This window comes from Strix uralensis, chromosome 11 (genome assembly GCF_047716275.1).
Source record: "Strix uralensis isolate ZFMK-TIS-50842 chromosome 11, bStrUra1, whole genome shotgun sequence".
In the NCBI taxonomy this organism is placed as follows: domain Eukaryota; kingdom Metazoa; phylum Chordata; class Aves; order Strigiformes; family Strigidae; genus Strix; species Strix uralensis.
In genome coordinates this window covers 3373459-3395860 of record NC_133982.1, presented here as the reverse complement: position 1 = coordinate 3395860, position 22402 = coordinate 3373459, and the positions used below count along the sequence as shown (strand labels likewise).

The 22402-nt window shown below is 48.0% G+C and overlaps 1 long non-coding RNA gene across 1 annotated transcript; it reads right to left on the bottom strand.

Moving 5' to 3' along the window:
- Nucleotides 1–433: 433 nt before the first annotated feature.
- Nucleotides 434–20969, bottom strand: LOC141948278 (uncharacterized). Its single transcript, XR_012630425.1, has 3 exons — nt 20845–20969; nt 20343–20501; nt 434–458 (listed from the first exon to the last, which is right to left on the bottom strand). It is a non-coding gene; the product is annotated as an uncharacterized LOC141948278 (long non-coding RNA).
- Nucleotides 20970–22402: the final 1433 nt, after the last annotated feature.

Here is a 22402-nt window from a genome sequence, read left to right as displayed (position 1 = left end):
TTGGATTGAAAAACTTAAACCAGCTAATGGCTGGTAGCCATGTGGGCTAGTGAGCACATGTCATTTGTGAAGGACAGAAGCAAGAAACATCCCTCTGAATTTATGGCATCGTAGTCCAATCCTGCAGCTTCCTCTGAAGCATGGAGTGGACTCTGCTCGGGAGAAGAGGACAGGACACTGGTGTAGAAGGACCACAGGAACTTTTTCACAAGGACATTGGCCCAGAGGCTCTGCTCCATTGTCATTAGCTGGTCTGGGGAGGTCACACTGAGAGCTACACTGCCAAAGGCTGCCAAGATCAGGTGTAAATGAACAAATGAGACAATGAGAGAAATAAGCAGGAGTGAACAAACAATTGGTTTAACAGCAGCTTCCACTCACCTGGCACTGGATCTTGTCAAAACATCTTTATCTCATCACCGGCACTGCTCAGCAGCAGCGTCGTGCCATCCATGGGCCTGTAGGGCAAATAAACATTTTTGCAAGATGTGAAGAAAAAGTGAAGAGTGAAAACAGCTTTGCTGTCTTTCTAGTGACAGAATGGCCAGTAGAGAAAATTGATATTCCCTGTACAGAACCCAGTGTTAAAGACTGGATAGGAAATGAGTCCTGAAATGACCATCAAACATTTTCCTGTCTAACACACGCTTGCTCTTGAGGTCTTCAGTCATTATTATTTCTACAGAGTTGTGCCCAGAAGCACCTCTTTCTGACACATACACTCAAGAACAAAAGAGACACGTATCCAAAACTGCTCCTAAGAAGCTCCAACACTGGAGGCTCTCCCCTCCAGCCCAGGATATCTGCTCACACCATTACTATTCTTACCACTTTCCCAGCGTCTAAGTTGAACATCCCTTGTTGTACGTTAAGTCCATTCTCGCCCTCCCACTACCTTGCAGATGTGAATAACAGATCTGTCCCTCCCTCTTTGCCAGAGCATCACCAGGTGTCCTCTAAGTTGTCTCCTGCCCAAACACTGCCAGTTCCTTCAGTCTGCTCCCCGGGCAAGCTTCCTCTAGATTTATGATCGCTCTGGTCTGCTGCTCATCTCTCTTCGGTATGTGCACCTCCCGTCTTCCCACTGAGGCTCTGCCCACCCTGAACAAGCAGGGACTGTTATACGTATCTCGCAGGTGCAATTTCTATTTCATAGAGGGGGTAAGACATGAAAAGATCTGGTCAATCAGAGATGTGGGAAAAAGACACAAGAGCCCTGTCTCTCCTCTAACCACAAGCCTATGCCTGCTCGAAGAGTGACAGTCTATAATACACTTTGGATGAGAAGATAAAATCAGGAGCATCACAACGAAATTGGGGTGTCTGGTCACTTTAGCCATATTGCAACTGTGCTCTGCTGGTGCTATTGAACTCTCTTAAGCTGCCTTTTAGCAGCATGTCCCTTTCTAAAGCTGCCAGTGCCTTTGTTCTTCTCGAGAATAGCTGCCCGCTCGTGCACACAGAGGCAGGGGAAGGTTGGACACTGCGTGTTGTATTGTACTGTCAGGCTAAATAGAAGCTGATGGGATAATAATTAATTGCAGTCACCCTGTAATAAAAGACAAGACAAAGCAAGAGATATAAATAAAATCATCAAAGGAACTCACAGAATAGGAGCTGTGTCTGCATTTTGTGGGCAATTTACAAGCCAAAGGAAGGTTGGGAACCCAAGGACTGAAAAGCTATAAAAATCTATGGAGCCCTCACAAAACTGTGACAGCGTTTCACTGATCTGTCTTGTTACCAGGCAGAGGTATAAATTCCCTCAACACCTTTGTTGTTTAAGGAGCTGGAAAGGGAAAGGAAAAAAAAAGGCTTGAAGTGGGAGTGACCCCCGGCTCACTCAGACCCGAACAGCAGGGAGGTGCCCTTGGAGAGAATAAAGGAGACAGAAGGCACCCAGCTCTGCTCCGAGGGCAACAGGCTGCCAGCAAGTGCCGCCAGCCTGAAAATACGCTCTGGAGAGCTCTGGGCAGCCGGGAGTGCTTTGATGGAGACATTTTTAACTCTCTTTGTACCAGGAGGGCTCCTTTCCTTATGGCCTACACAAAAGCAAACCCTTCCCTGACCTATAACTTGCCAAACCCCAGCTGCCTGTCCCTGCTCTCTGGCTGTTGTCATGACTGTCACCTTCCAGCTCAGGGGGGAAGAAGTGGTGATGAGGCAGAGCCAGAGTTGAAAGGGCCCCCAACGCTGCCCCAACCTTGTGGGCAGCTGCAACCTGGAGACACAGGTGGGAGAACAGAGAGGGGAATTCTCCTCCTGCTCCCTCCCCATGAGGCTTCGAGAGAGGAAAATGGATATAAAAGAGGATGGATATGAAGGGAGGGCAGGGAAAAATCCTATGTCTTGGACTCAACTCCTCTTTAATTCCTAATTCTCACTAAAGTCAGATAAACAGGTGCCTAAATACCCTCACAGCAACAGTCAATTACATGACACATCCCTCTGCTCAGCAGCCTGCCTCTCTCCGCAGCTTGGGGAGCATCTGATGCAACCCAACCTCAAGGGCAGAAGAACTGAAAGAAGAAAATTACCAGGTGCTCTCATAAAAGAGAAAAAGATACAGCCCTCACAGACATCTGGGCCAAACTGCTGCTGGTACAGGCCTCTTCTCCTGGGAAATGGGCCATTATACATTCAGCTCATCTCCATACTGCCATTAATCCCACCACAGAGATACAGAGACTTCCCTCATTCATTCCCTAAAGTGAATGGAGAGGCTAGAAAGAGAGGGAAAGCAATGAGGCACATCCTCTGCCTCTATGGTAAAAGCTTTTCTTGTTAAGTGGGTACACATCAGGGATAAACTGGAAGAACAGATCCCAGATCCTAGCCCAAATTTGGGCTTTGTTTTGGGGGGTTTTTTCTTCCTCTCTTTTTAAAATTCTTTCAGAAATTTCTTCTCTGGTTAAATGAAGCCAAGGTAAAGAAACAGCAACTAATTAAAATGAACTGCTGTTGCACAATATCCCCCCTAAAGGCAAACACAGTCTTCTTCCCCAAAAGACAAATAAGCCCTCAACTAAACAATAACTTCCTAACTTAGTCGGCAGTCTTTCTTCCACCCATTACTTAAACAATGAACAAAGTAACCAAGAGACAAAAGTCACTTCCCTTTCCCCGCGTCTGCCTTGCCAGAGCTTTACATCTGTGCAGCAGTGATGCCCGTTGGCAAGGGGTTGTCTCTTCCCCACCTGGAGCTTGCAGAGCTCTGCCATGCTCAGGGCGATGTCTTCCAGCAGGAGCTGGTGGATGGTCACCAAAGAGAATGGATTATTACAGATCACTCCCTGCCCTGTGTCTCCTTGCACACCAGACTTGTCAGGAAGAAGAGGTGGGATGGTCCTAGCTAGCCCTGGAGGCAGCAGAGCTCTTGCTAGCCCAAGAGCTTTGGTCTGTCAGGAGGGCTACAACTTTTGCCTTTGCTTCTGTGCAACCACTGCTGGGTTGGTTGGTTTTAGGGACTGAGTCTTGAAACTAAAAGCAGGACCCTGGGCTGTCTGAGCTAAGGGTCAGCTACAGCTTACCAGGCTTCAGCTGATCTGTGGTCTAGCCTGCAAGAGAGGGAGGTGAGCACATGCAGAGCGAGAGCAGCTCTCCCTTCCCAGCAGTGGGGATGATCCAAGGATCTGGAGGCAGGATGCTCAGATCAAGCTCAGCAGTGCAGCATCCCCCACTTGACTCAAGAGAACTGAAAATGGATAAATATTTCTATCACCTAAAAGGCCAGAGAAGGCTCCCATCACCCTGCGGGTAACCTGCACTTCCTGCCTAAGCAGAGCACATCTCTGTCAGACCGAAGAGCCAGAGCATAGCTAATGCGCTGTGTGGGGGAGAGAAAGACAGACAGCAAGTTAATGTGTGTCCTTGACTTCAAGCAAGTTGAGAGCTGCTACAGAGAGTAGGAGAGATCTGGAAAACACCCAAATGTTTGTGGGGGCTGCCACCAGATTCTCCCTCTAGCTTGCAAGCGAACCTGTGGGTAGGCTCCCAGCCGCTGCCAAGGGAAGAGTGCACTGCGGGGCAAACAAGCAGAAAAATCACAGCTCGGCTGCAGCTGTGCCAGCTCTAGCTGAGACTGCTTCTCACGCCTTGTCACCGTCCCGCTCCATGAGACCACCCCTGCGCAGATCTGCCAGCTGGGGTACGCTTGTGAACACTCCCTAACCCAGTTCAGTCAAGATGAGCTCTTTTTCCATACCCTAAGTGTCTATAAACGCTTTGCTTCTGCCTCCTCGTCCCTCTGTGGGAGGGATGGATGTATTGGGGGTGAATGAGTAATTAGTGGGTGTACCACTGGTGTTTCCCATTTCACATCCACGGTCCCCACAGGTTTTAGAAGACAGCCACAGCGCAGCTTGCTCCTCATGAGCATTCCCAATGCAGACCTATGTCAAACGTACCTTAGCCAAGGCCAGTTTTAGAGGGAGTCACTTTGTGCTCTTTAGGGCAGTCTTGTACTGCTGGGTGATACAACGGAGCCACAGGGCAAAGACATCCTGGAGCTATAAAGTCACTGGAGGCTGCAGCTTGATGAGGAAGGCTGTGACAATCCTTATTCCCTCACCACAGGAACCCTCAAGGCTGAATTCACTCTCTAATGAAACTCATCATGAACCTCGGAAGCGGGAAGGGAAGTGCATTTGGCCCAGGTCTTTGGTGCCCGACAGCCACCAAAATGATGTGTGCAGCCTGCTCTCTACCCAGGTGCAGGCCTGGCCAGATCAGCCCCACAGCTCTGACACCAGCCGTTTGTTACAGCGCTCAGCTAGGACGACAGCCTCTTTGCCCCACTGGTACAACGTCCAGAAGCCTCTTCTGTCCAGTGCAGAGTCCTGGTTGTGATCTCTGACCTGAAAATCAACACTGTTCCTGAGGTTTACACACAAACCCAGGGGGCTCACCCCCCCAAAAACCCCACCAACTCCATCCTTTCATGCCAGCTACAGCCGACTGGATGGACAGAAGTGCCCGCTGAGGCTGGGAGGGTCATGGGGAAGACTGTTGTGACCACAGGACATGCACAGTGAAGCCAGATCCTGTCAGATCCCCGACATCATCATATTCAGAACAAGAAGAATGTGTCAGCAGGGATTTCACACAAACCTGTTTTACTTTTTGTACAGAACAGAAGCATGAACAGAGTTACTTACCTGAGCTGCAGGAAGAGACCTGACAGCAGAGGGGCAGTAACCTTTAGCTGAAATATCGTAACTTTAAAAAAAAAAAAAAAGGATTCTAAAGATGGAACAGACGCTCATCTATCACATCTTCAGCTGTAAGATATCCCCTTCCTACCATCAGCCTTTTTTTTTTTTACCTGCATCCAGGCAACGGGGACTATGTTCACTGATACAGTCATTATTACACACACTGCTATGACCTGCTCAAGATAATTCCTACTCACAGACAGGGGAGAGGGAAAACGATGGTGTTTGGAACAGCTCCTGTTCAATTGTCCGGAAGGTGATTGAACGCTGTAGTGCTTACATCCATACCAGCAGCCAGGCAGGAACAGGTCACAGGTGACACAGACGATCTTGCCATGTGAATAGAGAGTTTAAAGAGGAATATTTCACTTTGATCCCATTTAAAGCCCCTTGTGCAGTGTGAACAGTAGGAATATGACCAAAGAGAAGCTGTCTGTGCTGTGCTGCCACCCACAGCAGCATCCAGAAAGGAGGTGATTTGGTCCCAAGCTGAGAAACTACTCCAACCTTTGCATGGGAGGAGGAGAAGGGTGCAGGCATCTCCTCTGCCCACCCTGAACATGGATCCCAGACTATTGCTCCTTTGATCTCGGCTGCTGGCTCGCAGCCTCAAGTGGCTGATCAGCCAGATGCAAGATACGGCCAGGACCTTGAACCTCCTGCATTTATTGTATCTGAACCATCTTGCCTGTCATGCAGTTTAAGAAATATGACAGACATTCTGCATGGGTGTGAGCACGCTCACACACACTACCAAAAGCAGTTCAAGCTTTTTTATCACTAAGTGGTAACACCTGAACTTTGAGTCTATATTCAGATTAGTTTAGTAATTAGTAGTTAATACTCTCAGCGATAGGACATGTGAAATGCAAGCGAGAAGCTCTTTTGATCTTCTATCCTCGTGCTCTTGGATCCTTGACTATATGGCACGAGGAAATCAAATGACTACAGCCATAGTACGTGGCTGCCCGTGTCCCATGAAGAATGCTGCAGTCCCGTCCTCGTGCTTTGCACTCCAAGACCTGCTGTTTTGTTACAGGCTTGCTAGGTTATTTGGGAGGAGGCAGTCAGGTGAGAACTCATGGATTTTAAATAAAAGACGAAGGTCACATCAGGGATCCTGTTGGATACGACATACAGCTACTCTCCCTCTAAATGAGTTTTTACAGCACCTGAGGGGCTCCAGGCCTTATATTAATGCTCTACTTGACTTTCCAAGCTCTCTCCTTCACTCACAGCCTCATGTGATGCAGAGTTGAATGCCCCGTTCCTATAGGAGCATGCAGAGGGCACAAAGACGTTTCCTTGAACTCCCCTTTTCAGGCGTATCAGATTTACCTGCTGCAGCCATGAAGCAACTCAGAGATAGCAACAGCATCCTAAGAGGCTGTTCAAGGGCAGGACAGCAGAGAGCTGCTATGTCCCGAGGGCACTTGTCAGCTTAAACTTTATCTGCTCGAGACCTGCAAGCCCGGAACTAGTACCTGCAGATTGTTATATTGCAGAACAGCTCCCACACTTCTACAGTAGTTTCTGTTCTTTACAAGAGTTTTCTTCCTTCGCAAAGGTTTTGTTTTACAAGCATCTTCTGTCTCATGAAGTCTCTGCTGCAGCATGTCTGTGGTGCTACAGAGTTACTGTATCAACATGACATTAATTCCTGGCCATAGTCCTGTGAACTGGTTAAGGAGAACAGCCACGTGCTCTAAACCCAAGGGAGCTCCCATCCTCACAACCTTCTGGGGTGGCAGGGATGGACAAACCTTATTATACCAAGGCTTGGGTGCTCCATAAACCTGGTGCATCATGGTGCGACCATGTAGCCACGTGGATCAGAGCAGTGTGGAAGGCACTGGACTGCCATCAAGGACTGTGGGAGCAGGGGTACTCGGTTTGCTCAGTAAATGATTAAAGTTGCACTGACTCAAAGGACACTACTCCAGGGTCTAGGACAAACCTCTTCTCAGGACTGAACACGGGGATGACAGCCAGGGGCTGGCTTGAAGGCTGCTTGCACACCGGGGGTCATGGTTCCGGCTCAGCAGGGCTGTTCTCTGACTTGATCTTCATCCCTCGGCTGTACTGACAGGAAGTTTGTCCGAGACGAACGCGTACGGCACACAATGTCAGCTTCAGAGCAAGCTGCGAGGAAACAGATTGAGTTCTCTGTACAAACCAGCAGCGAAACCATTCCTTGGTGGCTTCTCTTGTGGGACACTTCAAAGGCACCACGCATCCACAACGCAGCTGCTGCCCTGGGGAAGGAGTCGCTGAATACCCTCCATGAATGAGAAGTAAAAATTAAGCAGTTAGATTTGGCACGTGCATCACAATAAATATCCCTGAATGCTCAGCTTCTTATTGAACCTAAGGCGGGCTGTTAATTTGTTATTCACTTCCCAGCCTGGAAGGAAAAGCATGTTATACCCGAGGGCCAGTACTGATGAACAGAGCCATAAATCAAGCAGTTTACAAGACCAGCAATTAGGAAACAAGCCGACAGAAGGGAGAACTCTGTCAGTAATAAAGCAGGCACACCACAGGATCTGCTGAGTGCTCAAAGCAACTGGGGACACGCAGTCCTTTCCACACTCCATCTCTAATTTTTCCAGTCATTTGCTGACTTTTCTCTCTCTCTTCTACTTCGCTTTATTCCTTCCTGCCCCCCTCTCCAGTTTTTCCTCTGTTCTCTTTCCCCTCTCTTCCAAAAAGCCTATTCTTCCAGAGAATGCAAGAACGCACCTGCTGAGCAAATGGATTTACCAGCTGCTGCCCAGGAGCAGAGGCACGTGCCGAGTACCAACAGACCGACAGATACACACAGCCCTACGAGTGCAGGCTGTGATGGAGGGAGCCGTGTGCTGCTCTCCAGCCAAAGGACTGCAACAGTACAGGAGCCTCTTGGCAGAACAGCCCTGTAGGTCCTGGGATGGTGTTGCTGGGGGAGAAAGAGGCAGTGGGCAGAGATGCTCAAGTAAGGAAGGGCTGGGATGACTCTAACCACCTAACCTGTCTTCTGCCCTAGTCATCTCTGATCTCTTTCCCAGCACCAGTCAGATCCAGCTACCCTGACTTTGACAGCAACTTCCAACACCCTTCCAACATCTCCTGCTCGATTTCTAGTTCCCCCTCCTTAGTCATCATTGCAAATCCTGCCCTTGCTTTCCTTACTCAAAAATGATTTCCTGGAGCGGAGTCACTGGGTGGCCAAGGGGGTTTAGACCCACTGTTGGTCCTGGTCCCATACACAGCTCTGCACCATGTTGCCCTCATACAAGGCCTCCAGAGAAGGGTGGCTGTGCCTGGGGCCGGTCTGACACTCATTCCTAGATGCTGGATTCCTGTTGCTGCAGGGCTCCGTACAGCTCGGGACGCCGGCAAAGTCAGGCCTGAGCAGCTGTTGTCCACACGCAGCGCAGGCACACGCACGTGAAATCTGAGTGCAGGACACGGGTATTTACCCAGGCTCTCCTGCTCTCTCACTTATCGCTCCTGCTCAGCACACTATCACATCTCTAGGACATCACATATTTGGGAAATCACAGCCAGTGGTGATATATTTTGTCTACATTAGCCTGTGGCACCTGATATGTGCATCAGTCTCCCTGCCACAAGAGGAATATGTCTATTTATGAGCCTTATTTCATCAAGGTAGGAGGGAGACCAGACACTCCTCCAATCACCCCAAGATGGAACAGATCCAGTTATGCCAAGAATTAAGTATGTGACATTCCAGTGCAACCTGGAGGAATCTTTTGTAAAGTCCACTCTGTGGAAACACTCACCCATCAGACACCTTCATAGCAGCAGAAGCTGAGGGTAAAAGCAAAAGAAACAAGATCAGTAGAGTGATCGAGCCTTACAGGACATGTTCATCCTCTGGCATTCCCGCACGTCCCAGGTCACTACGCCAACGCTTTCCATGAGGTCGGGTCACAGCCTGGGGAGCTTCCAAAGGAACAAACCAACCTCAGCTGCCAAAGCCTTTTCCTTTCGACATTTATCCTCCCTAAAGCCGAGGCTGACACTTGCATGACACCAGGCACAGGAAGAACTGCGAGCTGCCCCTTGTCCAGGCAGGCACAGACAGAGATGACCCAGCAAAGGTCCCACCAGCCTCCTGCTGGGTAGGGCAGGAGGAACATGGGTGCCCAGGGTTCCCAGGACAAGGCCACATGTCACTAGTGAGAACAGCCACTTCCCAGACAGGCTGCTCTCCTCCTCTCAGGCCCAAGGTGTGAAGCAGCGGGGTGAAGTCAGTTTGTTTTCAGCACATCAGAGGCAGGGCTGACAGTCACTTAAAGGAAACAAAGCACTGCCTTTGAATGAGCATTACTCTAATGTCCTCCCAGCTGCCCGCAGTTTTGATCTTGAATGGAGAGGCTAAAGATTTGTCTGGAAGAGTTGCCAGTTCACAAGAGAAGGAAACATCTCCTCTAACCTTGAACACAGAGAGACTAATAATCCACCTCCCCCAGCGTCAGGGCAAGGAGGCTTTGATGAGCTCTTTGGCAAGTGCTGTAGGAAGAGGCTGCAATAGAAAGTTAACTAATTAGGTTGCTGCAGAGCAAAAGGCAATAAAGTAGAAACCTTTTCTGTGCAGAGCAAATTCCAGAGAAGGAACGAACAGCTGCATTACTGGAGACAGGCCGCAACAAACTCCGCAAGGAGTTGGGGAAGGGAATGGGTTTCAAGGTCTTGAGAAAAGCAAATCCCAGACACGAGGCCACGGCAACAAAGATCAGCAGCTGGGGACTCCTTGGGAGAAGACGGGAAATCCTCTTCAAAGGAAGGTTTTTCCCACCCAGATCTTGGCAAGCCCCTGTGAACAGTTGGATTTTGCTTATCCAAGGTCTCTCTCAGGCCAGCCAGCCACAGATTTCATGACCAGAATGACTGGACAGTTTCTGAACTACTGTGCTTCACCCCAAGCATGCTTTTTTGTTTGATGACAGGTAAGATCCCAACAGACTGCGTGTGTGGCTTGTAGAAGTGTGTCCTCAGGTATCGGTTATCTTGCAGTCCCCCGGATTCACAGAGCCATGGAAGGGGCACCCATGGCCAGCAGGCCCCCACCACAGAGCATCCACGGAGCTATGCTGCTGTTTACCACCTTTGAGCATTGAGCCCTGCAAAGAAGACTTCATAGGTGGTCTTCTCCTACTGCCCCATCAAAAGTTGCTCAGCTGTCCATGCTGTATAGTAAGGAAGAACATGAGAGCACAGCAACTACTGGTACTTTGCCTGTGGGTTTATTTTCCCAGAAATGACACGGAGGCTTTCCATGGCATCAGGTAGGCTTTTGAGTGGCACTTGAAGGAAATTCCAGCCCACTCTGGGAAGGTCAGAGCTCCACAATAAGCCATATGTTCAATCTTGGCTTCCCCTCACAATGCCAAGAAGTGTCTGCAAGGAATAAAGCCAGAGGGAACGTTAACTGATCACCACTGAAACAGAGCCTCTCCTTGGCTTTCACCCTAATTAACTATCAAGAGGCGGTGCCGGAAGGCCCCTGCATTGCCAATAAAGAATGTGGGGTTGGTAATTAATTAGTGGCCTATTGGGATCCCGGCACCTAATGCCCACAGCCGAGCTCTACAGATTGATACAAAGGGGATTTAATGGAAACACAGCAGTTTCCCCATTATGGCCTTAGGCAAAATAGAACAAGTTTTTTAAGGAACCTCATTTACAGTCCTCTCACATGACTGATGCTTGGAACCTAACCCTGCAGGTACAGGATTATATTGGAAAGGAACCTGCCTGCAGAATACAGGAATAAGAGAGAGAGCCCCTTAAGTAATTTGGTGAGCTATTTATGCTCACCATCCTCCATGCATAAGAAAACAGCAAGAGTAGAAGGATGACAGAGAAAGGCCTTGCACATCAGTGTACAGTTGACAGCACTCCTGGAGACTCAGACCTGGCAACTCATATCTCTGCCTAGAAAACAAGAGAGCCCAACTAAACCAGAACATGCTGCCAGCTGAGCACCAAGACATTCTGTTTGGAGGGGTCAGAAGGGGGTTGGGATTGAGCAGGGCACAGGCATCTAGCCAGGGGGTCAGCTACGGCACCGAATATGGAGGAGGATCTAGTCTGAAACCCCTCCAAGAAGCCAGGGTTCCCAAATCATCTCTGATGTCTTAGCTTGAGTAACTAACCGATGCAGTTATATCAGTTAATCAGTTATATCAGTTAATCTTCCTGGTAATCCTAGATTTACCATGGACCCCATGTAATCTCAGCTAGGTAACACTGCTTCTGTACATCATTTTATTCTTCCATCCCAGAAGCTGCTCTCCCTTTCAGACAGGACTAGCAGAGGGCAACGGAAATTTTCTCCTGTCAATGGGAATTAGATTTGGTTACTTCAGTTAGGTGTGATTCCTGCTTTCTGGCTAATAGACAGTTTTGCTGGGCTGATAACCATGAGGCCAAATACCACAATTCTTTCCCGCAGTAGGAAGCTGGAGATGAAAGGTGCATGAGAGCTGGAACAGAGACAGCAAAGCAAAAAAATCAGGTGGTTCTTTTCACTGCTCGTGTAGGGAGCAGTGATGATGGGTGACATCTAAGCACCAAGTTGTCAGGCCCAGGGGAGAGAGGAAGGTCAAAAAGGGCGTTAGGAAATCACATCAAGGCAGTCCAAGATATCTTTAAAAGACGCTCAGAAGACTAGACAAGGAGCAGCTGCCAGAGGTCAAGGGATAATCTCCATGGCCTGGGATGGAATAAGACTTTTCTAAGGGTACTGAGGGTGTGGCACCATATATGAATACCCATTCTGCCCACATCCTACCACACACAAAGCCAAATCAAAGCCACAACTGCAGTGTGGAGGAGGTGCAGAGAACATGCACAGCAGTGACACAAAGCTAGTGCTGGGCTGAAGGCATGCTGTTGGATTTTGGGGCTGGATTCATAGGCTAAATCAATAACAGAGCTCTGGATGGCAAAGAGTGCAGACGAAGAGGTTACTTTGCTGAGAACAAGGTATTCCTGGGTGAGCCTGAGATAGCACAGTATCTCACTGGCAGCAGTGGGACAGGCCGGAACACCCCTGCACACCAGGAGAAAGGATCCAGAGCAAGGGCTGGCATGATAAAAAGGAAGCCACATGGACTTAGGTTCTCCCTGTGAAGGGAAAAGGTGCCCCATACACAGCCAAAAGGTGCCAGAACCACATGAACAGTTGTCCCAGCCCATAATTTTATTTCCTTATCCTAAAAAGTAGAACAGACCACTTGCAGGTTATCACCTCCTGGTCTTCCTCCAGCTCTAGCCACTGTTCCTGCAGACTTCAGCCCTCTGTTCCAGCTACGCTTATCCTACACACCAAATATGTGGACATGAAGCCTGTTCCTTTCATCCACCAAATGCTGTGTTTTTCTCCACAGCTCTCACCCTCCAAGAACCTCTAGGGGCCACATCTTCCCTCTCGGACTCCCAGGCCTGGGCAAGCAGGACCATCTGATTCACAAGCCTAACTCGGCACCCAGGGATGCTGCTGCTCCTTCTGTGCAGTCCATTTTATTGCAACCCCTGAATGTAACCCCCTCACAGATGTTGCTGTGCATTCCCTGCCCAAACTTGCAGTTGCTCTGTCTTCCTAAAAACCTCTCTCACTCATTAACCTTTCATTTTGCTTCTCTTCATCTCCTCTATTCCAGCTGGAGCCTATCCAGCTCCCTCTCCTGGCTTGATTTTCCTCTCTCCTGCAGTCTTGCTCAAAGAGGAGGTCTGCCATGCTTGGTCTTTTATGTCTATCAGCAAGTTACAGCATCTTCCTGACACCATCAACTTCATGCTGGCCTCTCTCCCAGGTGGCCTCCATGCTGGGAGCTGCTGTAACCTCTCCCTTCAGACTCCTGTGATATTCCCTGTCCAAACAATCTTGTCTTGAAAAGATCAGGATTCTCCTCTCCAACAGACATAATTTTCACTCCTCTTGGTAGGCCCTCATTTTTCCACATAAAGCTGTCAGTTCCATGAAAATGTCAGTTTAATGCTCAGTAACCATCAAGAAACAGATCAAGTTGTATGAATCATTTGGAAAGAAAAAAAGAGAACAGAACAGAAAAATCTATGACTCATCCACACCTTGGATACCGTGTGCACTTGTGGTCCCTTCATCTCAAAGGGGATATCAGAACTGAAACAGATTCTGAAAAGAGCACAACAGATGGTCAAAGACACAGAGCATAATTAAAAGCACAATTACTGAAGCACAATGAAGTAGGCTCAGACTCATTAGTGTCCAAGAGAAAAGGCTTGCAGGGAAAAAGTAGGGGTGTGAAGTCATTATTGGGCTGAAGGGGGATTGGCTGTTCACCTCCCTTCCAAAACAAGAGCTCGGGGCCACTGATGACGCTAGAAGGAGGTAGACCATTCCCAGGCAGCCCACCCTCTCTAAGACCATCCCTCTAAAAGGGAGGCCATCCTCTGTCTCTGCTCTTGAAGCTGGTACAGGGTCTGTGCTTCAGGTGTCTCAGGAACAGAGGACCAACCAAATTCACCTCCACAGTTCCCATTATCCCATTACTCTCAGACAAATATCCTCTCTTTTCTCTTTCATATTAGGAAAAAAGCCCACCCCAATGTTCTCAGAAGTAAGTAAGTTAATTATACTAGTGCTGAAGGCCTTTCCTTGCCTTTCCCCATCTGTCATCTTTCATTCATCATGAAGGAATCAGCCCCCATCTTCTATCAGTTCGTAGCACCAGTCCACCCACCAGATTTTCAAGGAAGCACTGTCATGCTTTTCTTTATTCATGCTTCTAGAAGGGAAAAACACCCACAAAGCCCCTTACTTGTCTTCAAAATCTTCTTTCGCTCTGATTCCTACAGCAAGTTTGAGAGTGCAGCACCAAGATCACAGTCAGTATCGCTTCACTGCTCCTCTGTTCACCTCCACCAGTCTCACACTTTGGTGTGAGGGAGCTCTCTGGGACAAGTCTCATTTTACCTCGCATAGTTCCAGACTGCTCTCATGCCAAGGGTCTACAACAGGAGCTCCCCAAGCTGCATCCCTGGTTCAGCGTCTTCGTCTTCTGTTTCATTTCCCCCTCCCAAGGACCATGGGAGGGATATACAAGCCCCTTGATATACAGATCCCATTCGTTTCCTAGGCTGGCTGAGCTGAAGCAATAAAGGTCCAGAGGTTTTGCCCCACCAGCAAGCAGCAGCCTTCAGCCCTGGGGGGTGACCCACAGGAGCCAGCCTCCATCCTCAGCCAAGGAGATCCCACACCAAAATCTGTTTCAGAAGATGATTCTACTTCTACTCATCAATGCAAAACATAGGCAAACATACCATCAAAGCAACTCTGCTACCCACCCAGGGTCATGACTTTCTAAATCTCCTTCTCTTCACTATCCTCCTCCAGGCTCTACAGCTACAACAGAAGTTCCTGGCTGACTCCCACAGTCTTGTCTTCCTTTCACCCGCTGGACCAGGGGATCCAATGGTCAAGGCTGTCCCCAGGCCCTCTGTGTCAGTAACAGAACAGCCACCCTGGGTACACACACACACTGGGATGGGAGTGAGCATTGTCCTTTCTGCACTTGGAAAAGTCCAAGGAAGAGGTTGAAGGAGCTTTAAAGAGCAAAGGGGAAGTTTGGCAGGTGTTAAGTTAGTGATAAACCTGCTTTGCAAGCAGAACCTATCCTAGCACAGAAAAGGGCAAATATTTTGGACAAGATTTCACACTTAGTTACTGAGCACTCAGCGCCAGGAAAACCCCAATTATCCTGGACAGGGGCCCAGAGAGGAGGAGGAATCCCTGTCCCTGAAGATATACAAAAGCTGACTGGATGAGGTCCAGACCAACTGGGCCTCACTTTGAAGCTGGCTGTGCCTTGAGCAGGGACCTGGACTGAAGACTCCTTGGGTCTCCTTTCACCCACCATTATCCTCTGATTGTAGGATTATACATCCCTGAAACAGCGGGCAGAATCTCACTTGCATAGTTAACAGCAGGGCTCTTCTGACCAGGCATGGAGCACACCACAGAGTTCAGCTCTCCTCCTCGGCTCACTGGCAAGAGATACCCACACAACAGAAGTATCTGGCTCGGTCCCTAAACTGGTTGCCCTTTAGATACAGAATGGCTCCTGTCTTGACGGCATTCCCACAGTTGCAGATAAGCCAGAACGAGAGGGTGCCCCTGGAAAGACAAGCTGCAGGAAAATTGAAGTGCTGAAGTAAAATACTGATTGGTTTGCATTTGGATTTTAGTAAAAATGCACTTACATCAATGTTTGGCTCTAAAAAAAACCCCTTCCAGGTTTGAAAGTAGTTCGTAAGAGCCTTGCTAAAGCAGAGATCTTGGCAGTGGGATGGTGTCTGCAGGAGAAACACCAGTTCCCATTGACAGATACTGAGAGGATGAGAAATATCCCCCCTTTACACAGAGACACCTCAGGACTGCCGTCCTGTCAGGAGGGATTTTACATCCTCATCTGGAGACCATCATGGAAACCAAGGGGTTTAGAAAGCCACTTTATAACCCAGAACATCAGAGTAAGTAAATGTGCAGCAACTCAGATGTTTTGTTGAAGAGATGAAGTGTCACAGGCTTTTGATGGGATTCCAACTAATTCCACTACACATACATATCTGGGTTTAATTCCTCCTGTGCTCTCAGTTTTAAGACCTTTACTTCCAAGCAGATTGCTACTAGACCTTCCACCAAATGGCTAAATGCAGCAACTGACTGTACTCGTTTTGGCCAAGACTTTCTCTGGTCCCTTCTCCCTTGCTCCAAAGCTTGGCTCTCCCTAACAGTACAGCACTAGGAGAAAAAGGACTAAGCTGCAAGGATATGTGTTGAAGAATGTTGGTTTTTGTTGATTGCAAATATTTTCAGGGGCCTTTTCTGAACAGAGATCAGTTGAATTTGCTTGGACATGTCTGCTCAGCACCCTCAGACTGTGCAGCAGTGTGGCGGAGGATAGTTCTGCCAGTGGGGAACTCAGTCCTAGTCTTTGTTCAAAGTTATGTATTTCAGGACTGGCATGAAACCAGGGAGGAGCAGACAGAGCCACAAGGGGAAACATCAGAGAGTTCCCTTGGAATAATCCCTTCCATGGAGAGGGGTTTGAGCAGCTGTAGGCTCTTCCAGATTATACCTTCCAAACCCCAGGGAGCAGTCAGAAGGAGGCTGAGTTGTTATTTCCGCAGCCTGACTCTGGAAACTACACCCATTAATGCACACACAGAGGTGGGTTCAGCACTAGATATGCCCTTGTTTTCCACATATGTAATAAATAGATGTGCTTGCAGTGCAGAGAATCCCCTGCTGCACTGTTCAGTGGCTAGCTAGTATCCTTTCAAATAATCAGTGAATCCTCTAACCATACTGCCTGCATTCTGTGTTCCTGAAAGCAGCCCGCTAGAGGTGCTTATGTGCAGTTAGACCTTGTGTGATGATTATAGATGATAAACATAATTATTTTGGGTCCTGATTGCCTCTGCTTTCTTCATTCTGCTGCTGCTGTGCAAAACAATCTCAGTGTTAGCAGTTCTATGGTCAGAAACACTGTGAAGATACAGACTTCCTCCTGAGGGAAGGGCCAAACCTTCAGGGAAAGGAACCATCCAAGGTACAGAGCTGCAGGTGTGACAGACTCCTGCCTCTTGAAACATGCAGTCTTTAAGATGCACCTGAACACTCCACAAAACCAAGGTCAGAGAGTGATGGGAAGTGGGTTTCGTTATCCAGCTGTAAAACCGACAGACAGGAAAGCATTAGTGACGAACCAGTTCGACTGACTCAAAGCAGTGCTGTCATGCAGAGAACGCAGAACTCAAGATTTTAGGAAGCTGAATAAAATCAAGTCTCCTGAAGCAGCAAAATGGCTCATTAGACCTGTCATTACCATGTGTGAAGTCGGGGGTGGGGAACCCTTTCCCACACCAGACAGGAGCTGATTGCCTTCAGATTAGGAGCAGCAGATGTCTCAGGTTGGGTATCCAGAGCACAGACCTCCGACTTTTGTTTTAAAACACTTACTAATCCATCATCCAAAAGAGTGCAGTTGCTTCCCAGTCATGCGAATAAACAGACAACACTGCTAACCCCTATGGGTAGGATGCCACTGTCCCTCATAGAAGATGGAACTTTAGGCCACTGAAGCTCTTCAGCCTCACCCAGTCTTTCCCTTTACTTTGGTCAGAGTAAGGTCTTTTCCTCCTTCTTATCTTCCTGATATCTCCAATCAAGAGTTCACTTCCATAACCATCCCCACTTCCCTCTGCTGCCTGCTTGCTGCCTGCTCACTGCCGGTCTCTCCTCTCCATGATGCTCAGTTCTCTCCCATTTTGGTTCTCCTTGCACAATCTCAGTATTATCGTGTGCTACACTGGCTTGGAGAACAGGACAAGCAATCCAGTTTCACAAATACGACATGAGACTCTCATGCTGGACTCCCACTGGGACCGAACGCACCAGCAGCGCCGTGCAGGGAGGCTCTGTTCTGCCCCACGAGCCCAGATGTGCACAGCCAAACCCAGGTTCTGGGAGATCCTCTGTGTGCTGAGCTGCCACTCTCAGATGTGGGCCCAGGGAGCGGGTGAGAGACAGCAAGCACATGCTGTGACACCTAGCAGGGACCTGCGCAGGAGAAATAACTGATGGAAGGCCCACTCTTTGTCTTCTGTCATTTTCTCTCTACTGTCATATTGTCCTGTTTGTAGACTTGGGCTTTGAACTCCCTTTTACGTGATCCCTGCCACATGCTGAGAGAGATGGGATTGGGAAGGTCTGGACAGCCTGCACAGCATCATAAACTTTCCTGCCAGTTCAGGAGGATGGGGGTCACTGGGAGAAGGCTGAGAGGCAGAAGGAACAGTGGGGTTGGCAGAGCTGAGGCTCACCAAGCAGCCGTGCTTCCCTCCACACTAACCTCATCATGACCTGGCTCCTCAGAGACAGCCACTGCCTTGGACAGAGCAATCTGGGAAACAACCAGTTCTTTAAGTTTTATTATTGAATAAATAAAGCAATCCAGCTATGACGAGGCCCTGAAGCCAAAGTGGCCAAGTAAAGGATTGGAGAAGCCAGAAAAGCTTCAGTGAGAACAGGTAACAAGAGATGTGTTTACCACAGAAGAGAGACAAGGCTTCTAATACAAGCAGGCTGCTGCACCACAAACATTCCCTATGGCCTGGTATGGCTGTACAGAGATATTTACACGTACAGGCAGGGAGACGCCGGTCCCTGGCTGGTGAACAATCAACTTTTATTCTCTCCAGACCAGCAAAGCCAAGATTTTAGTAAACACGTAACCCCAAAAATGCGCCTGCGGATTGGGTAGAGCAGAGCCTGTGCTCTCCCTGCCAAACAACAAAGCCGTTCTCCTGTGGGTGGTTTCATGCTGAGGTTTCTGTGGGGAGGAAGTGTTTCTAGTGGTCAAGGAGGAGAACAGGGGTTCAGGAGACCTGGCTCCCATCCCTGGCTCTAGGAATCAGGAAAGCTCTGATTGCAGCAAATGCACACGCTTGCAGGAGTCACTAGCCCTCTGTTCACCCCTCCTTGTTCAGGCGCAAATTGTTCCTCTGAGGAACAGCGCAGAGACACAGACTTCTCCCCCATCTGATAACACTTCCTGACCTTGCAGGGTTATTGCGGCGTTTGTGTGATTGATGCCTGAAAGGCTGTCAGAGCTCTTCGGATGAAAATCTCTCTGGAAGGTATTGGAAGATGTGCACATACGAGTGCAGACACGTGAGAAAGAGACAAGCAACTCACACACACTCTGCTTCTCTTCCATGCTTGCAAATCTCCACCCAGACTTGCTGGTCCCGCTACTCATGCATTTAAATATTTACAAGCTGTGTCTGCAGAAAACCTGTGTTTTAAAGCAGAGTAGCCAATTCTATAGCGTAAAAATGCCCTTGCAAACACTCCAAGCCACTGCTCTGATTGCCCAGACTCAGCCCCACGTCTCTGCGTTTTACTTACAAAATCAGGGCAAGGTGAAGGCAGACTGAAAGCCCATGGCAGATACCACCCAGCCCCACTCACCTCTGGGGGGTTGGCACCGGTGCCCTCCCCTGGCCCTTTGCATTGTTCTCTCTTTGTTTCATCCTAGATGTCATTAACATGCTGTTTACCCCCTCTTTCAGCTCATTAATGAAGACACTACAGAAGACTGGCCCTAATCCTGATCCCTGTGGCACACAGTTAGATAAACACCTCCTTGAAAAGTTCCCATCAACCTCTTACGTATGAAGGACTGTTGTCTTGAGGTGTGCATAGCTATTAGAGCTAATGACTTCACCCGTCACAGTTCATTTGCAGTGAACCCCATGGGGAGAAGCCACCAACTGCACCAACAGTTTTTAAAGCAAAAAAAAAAATGAACCAAGAAGGTATGTCACACCGTCACAGGATGGCTCTGTGTTTAGCGGGCATGCTGGGTTTGTCTGTTTATGTTGTTTTATCCAACTTTTGGTTTTACTTCCTGTCCCAAATTGATCTGGATGCTGTTAACTTTTCTAAACCTTCTCTTGCCTTGTTGGCTGCATTTCAAAAATAGGTGGCATGAGTCAATCACAGTGGACCAGTTTAAATTGTTGTAAGATACTTCCCTCAAGTGGAGGGAATAAAAATCACTCAACTGTGTGCCACAGGCTCTGTAGTGTACCTCAGGTAGCAGGAAGACAGTGAGAGATGGACACCTACATGAGGTAGAATCTACCAACCTGCTTGAAAGGTGTTAGGAGCATAGAAAAATTACCAGTGATACTGCAGAATAAACCTGCCCACTCTACAAATGTCAGGGCTTACAAGCCACCCTTTGTATCAGATACCAAAGGGGCATATGCTCCGACAACCTGTCAAGTTACTACACGGACAGCTAATGTATATCCATGACCAGGTTTTGAAAATGGCTTGAACACAAGCTGAGATGAGTGACAAGTGCTCCCACATGGTATTTCAGCAGAAGTGGAGGAGGCTGCTTAGAAGCAGCTTGAGGGGTGAAATACCTGAGTCCTGTAGAACAAGGCTTTTACGCCTACCGGAGCCTGCAGCGGGGCTGCAAGGGACAGACAAGAATGGAGAGAACCAGATACAGATTGCTGTCTGTTGGAAGAGCTGGTGTGGGTGGTATCTATACTCACCCTGAGGCTGATGTCTGATCTCATGATCACTGTTTTCCTCAAAGCAGGCAATGAAACATGAACAAAGAATTCAGATTTCACTGTAGTTTTACTGCTATGGAGATAGCAGTTCAGCTCCAGTCTCTTCCATATACGCTGAACAGGAGAACATTTCATCTTCTGCAAATGGAAAGAGATAAGAGGGGCTTAGCACAAGGCAGGATTTGTCTCTGTAACTGATCAGTCCAACAAAGGGACACACAAACCATTTATTACTGAAAATGAATTGTGCCATCAAGGCAGATGCCTGCAATTACTTCTGTTAAATATTATCTTTCATTAACTGTAAAATATATAATTAATAAACTTGCCCCCTCATTTTTGTTAAGTTTCACTGCAAAGACCTTATTACTGAAATAAATCTTTCTAGCAGTGCATGTCGACACAACAGACGAAGGTGCACGCCTCTCCGTGTGTGATAATTTCCTTATGGGAAACTGAATTATCAGGGAGGAATAATCACCTCTCTTCATGGCTAAGACTGTAGAGACACCCCACTCTGAGACCAGTTGTTTAAGCTCATGCCTCTTGGAAGCAGGCGGGAAGAATCTGCTTTGGCTGGCAAAGATGACTTGATCTGAAAGCAGTCGGGCAGATGCAAGCTCTTCTTTCACTAGAAAGTCTGGAGAAACAAAAAAATAAATTTCATTTTTTGATTCACAGTCCATTAAAGAAGTCTTCTGACTATACGGCTGCTCAGAAAGACGTCGGTGGTTAAGCTGGTTCTTTTATAAGCCCCGTGTTCATCCATCTCACAATACTGTGCTAGAGCTGCACGACTGTGATTTGCTTTCCATGTACATCAGAAGTGTTTTGATTTGGGGATGTTTGCTGATGGCTGTTAAACCATTCCAATTAGAAATGCTTCAAAAATGTTGCTGAAATTTGACTCCAAGCATAAAATTCCCCTTAGACTTTGTCTCCACTTGTGATCTTTACCTCCAGTTAGTTGATTGCCAGTTCAACCAGGGGTAATTAAAATATTTCCAAAGGCTCTTCTGGGCAACAGTTTTTGCCTTGCTGCAGGCTACAAATGTTCGTGGTTTGCCCTAGGCTGATGTTCACTCCTGCCTGAGCTGGCACAGGCAGTGGTGCATGCCAAACGAGGAGGAACGCCTGCTCCATCATGATTCTCCCCGCCTGGGGAAGGTGGCAGAGGGACCGAGAGACCAGTGGCAGAAGGAGGGAGTGTACAAGCACACACTGGATAGACAGTGATATAACTTCTGGGTATAGGGAAGACATAAAGCAGCACAGAGGAGGAGAAAAGGACAGTGTGTATTTTAATGAAACCCTACGATTTCACTGTTTTTCAAGACGTCTGGATGGCCCCCAGCAGAGCCAACAGGTTGCAGAGACATTCGCCCACAGACAGCCAGTTTCAATACAGATGAGCTTAGCAGAGAAGGGGGGTTCTCATCTTAACTGGTGTACGGAGCTTTTTGCGATGAGATGAGCTTGGGGAGGGAGAGGGTGTCATTTCCTGGCCATCCGCTACCAATTTGTCACCCCATTTTGTCGTTGTCACCAGACTGGAAAGGGAGGGCAAGAACTCTGGGTCGTGTGTGCTGGAAATGCACAACCCCTGACTCGGAGCAGGTCCTGTCTCAAAAAACCATGTTAGAGAACCTTACCCTTCTACTGCCCTCAATCTAAAGAAACGGGTCCATTCTCCACATCATTTTAACTACCACTTAAGAATGTTAAAACAGCCAACCAATTTGATTACACAAAAATTTTAGAGTCAGCAAATTATCTAGTTAAATGATGCATACAGAAATGTTAATTCAACAGCAACTGAAACCTTCTTCTATTTCTTAACATTTAAAGGCAATAATCCTATACAAAGAAGAAAAGAGAGGGGCTGAGCATACCGTCCTTGAAGCAGAAATCTTAAGAATATTTTAGCTATCACCTACAATGCACCCTATATGCAGTTACACAAATAGCATAGGCTGAGAGTGAGTTTAGAAGTGGGTTTGGAATGGAAGCTCTGAAATCATATTATACAACTATTTGCC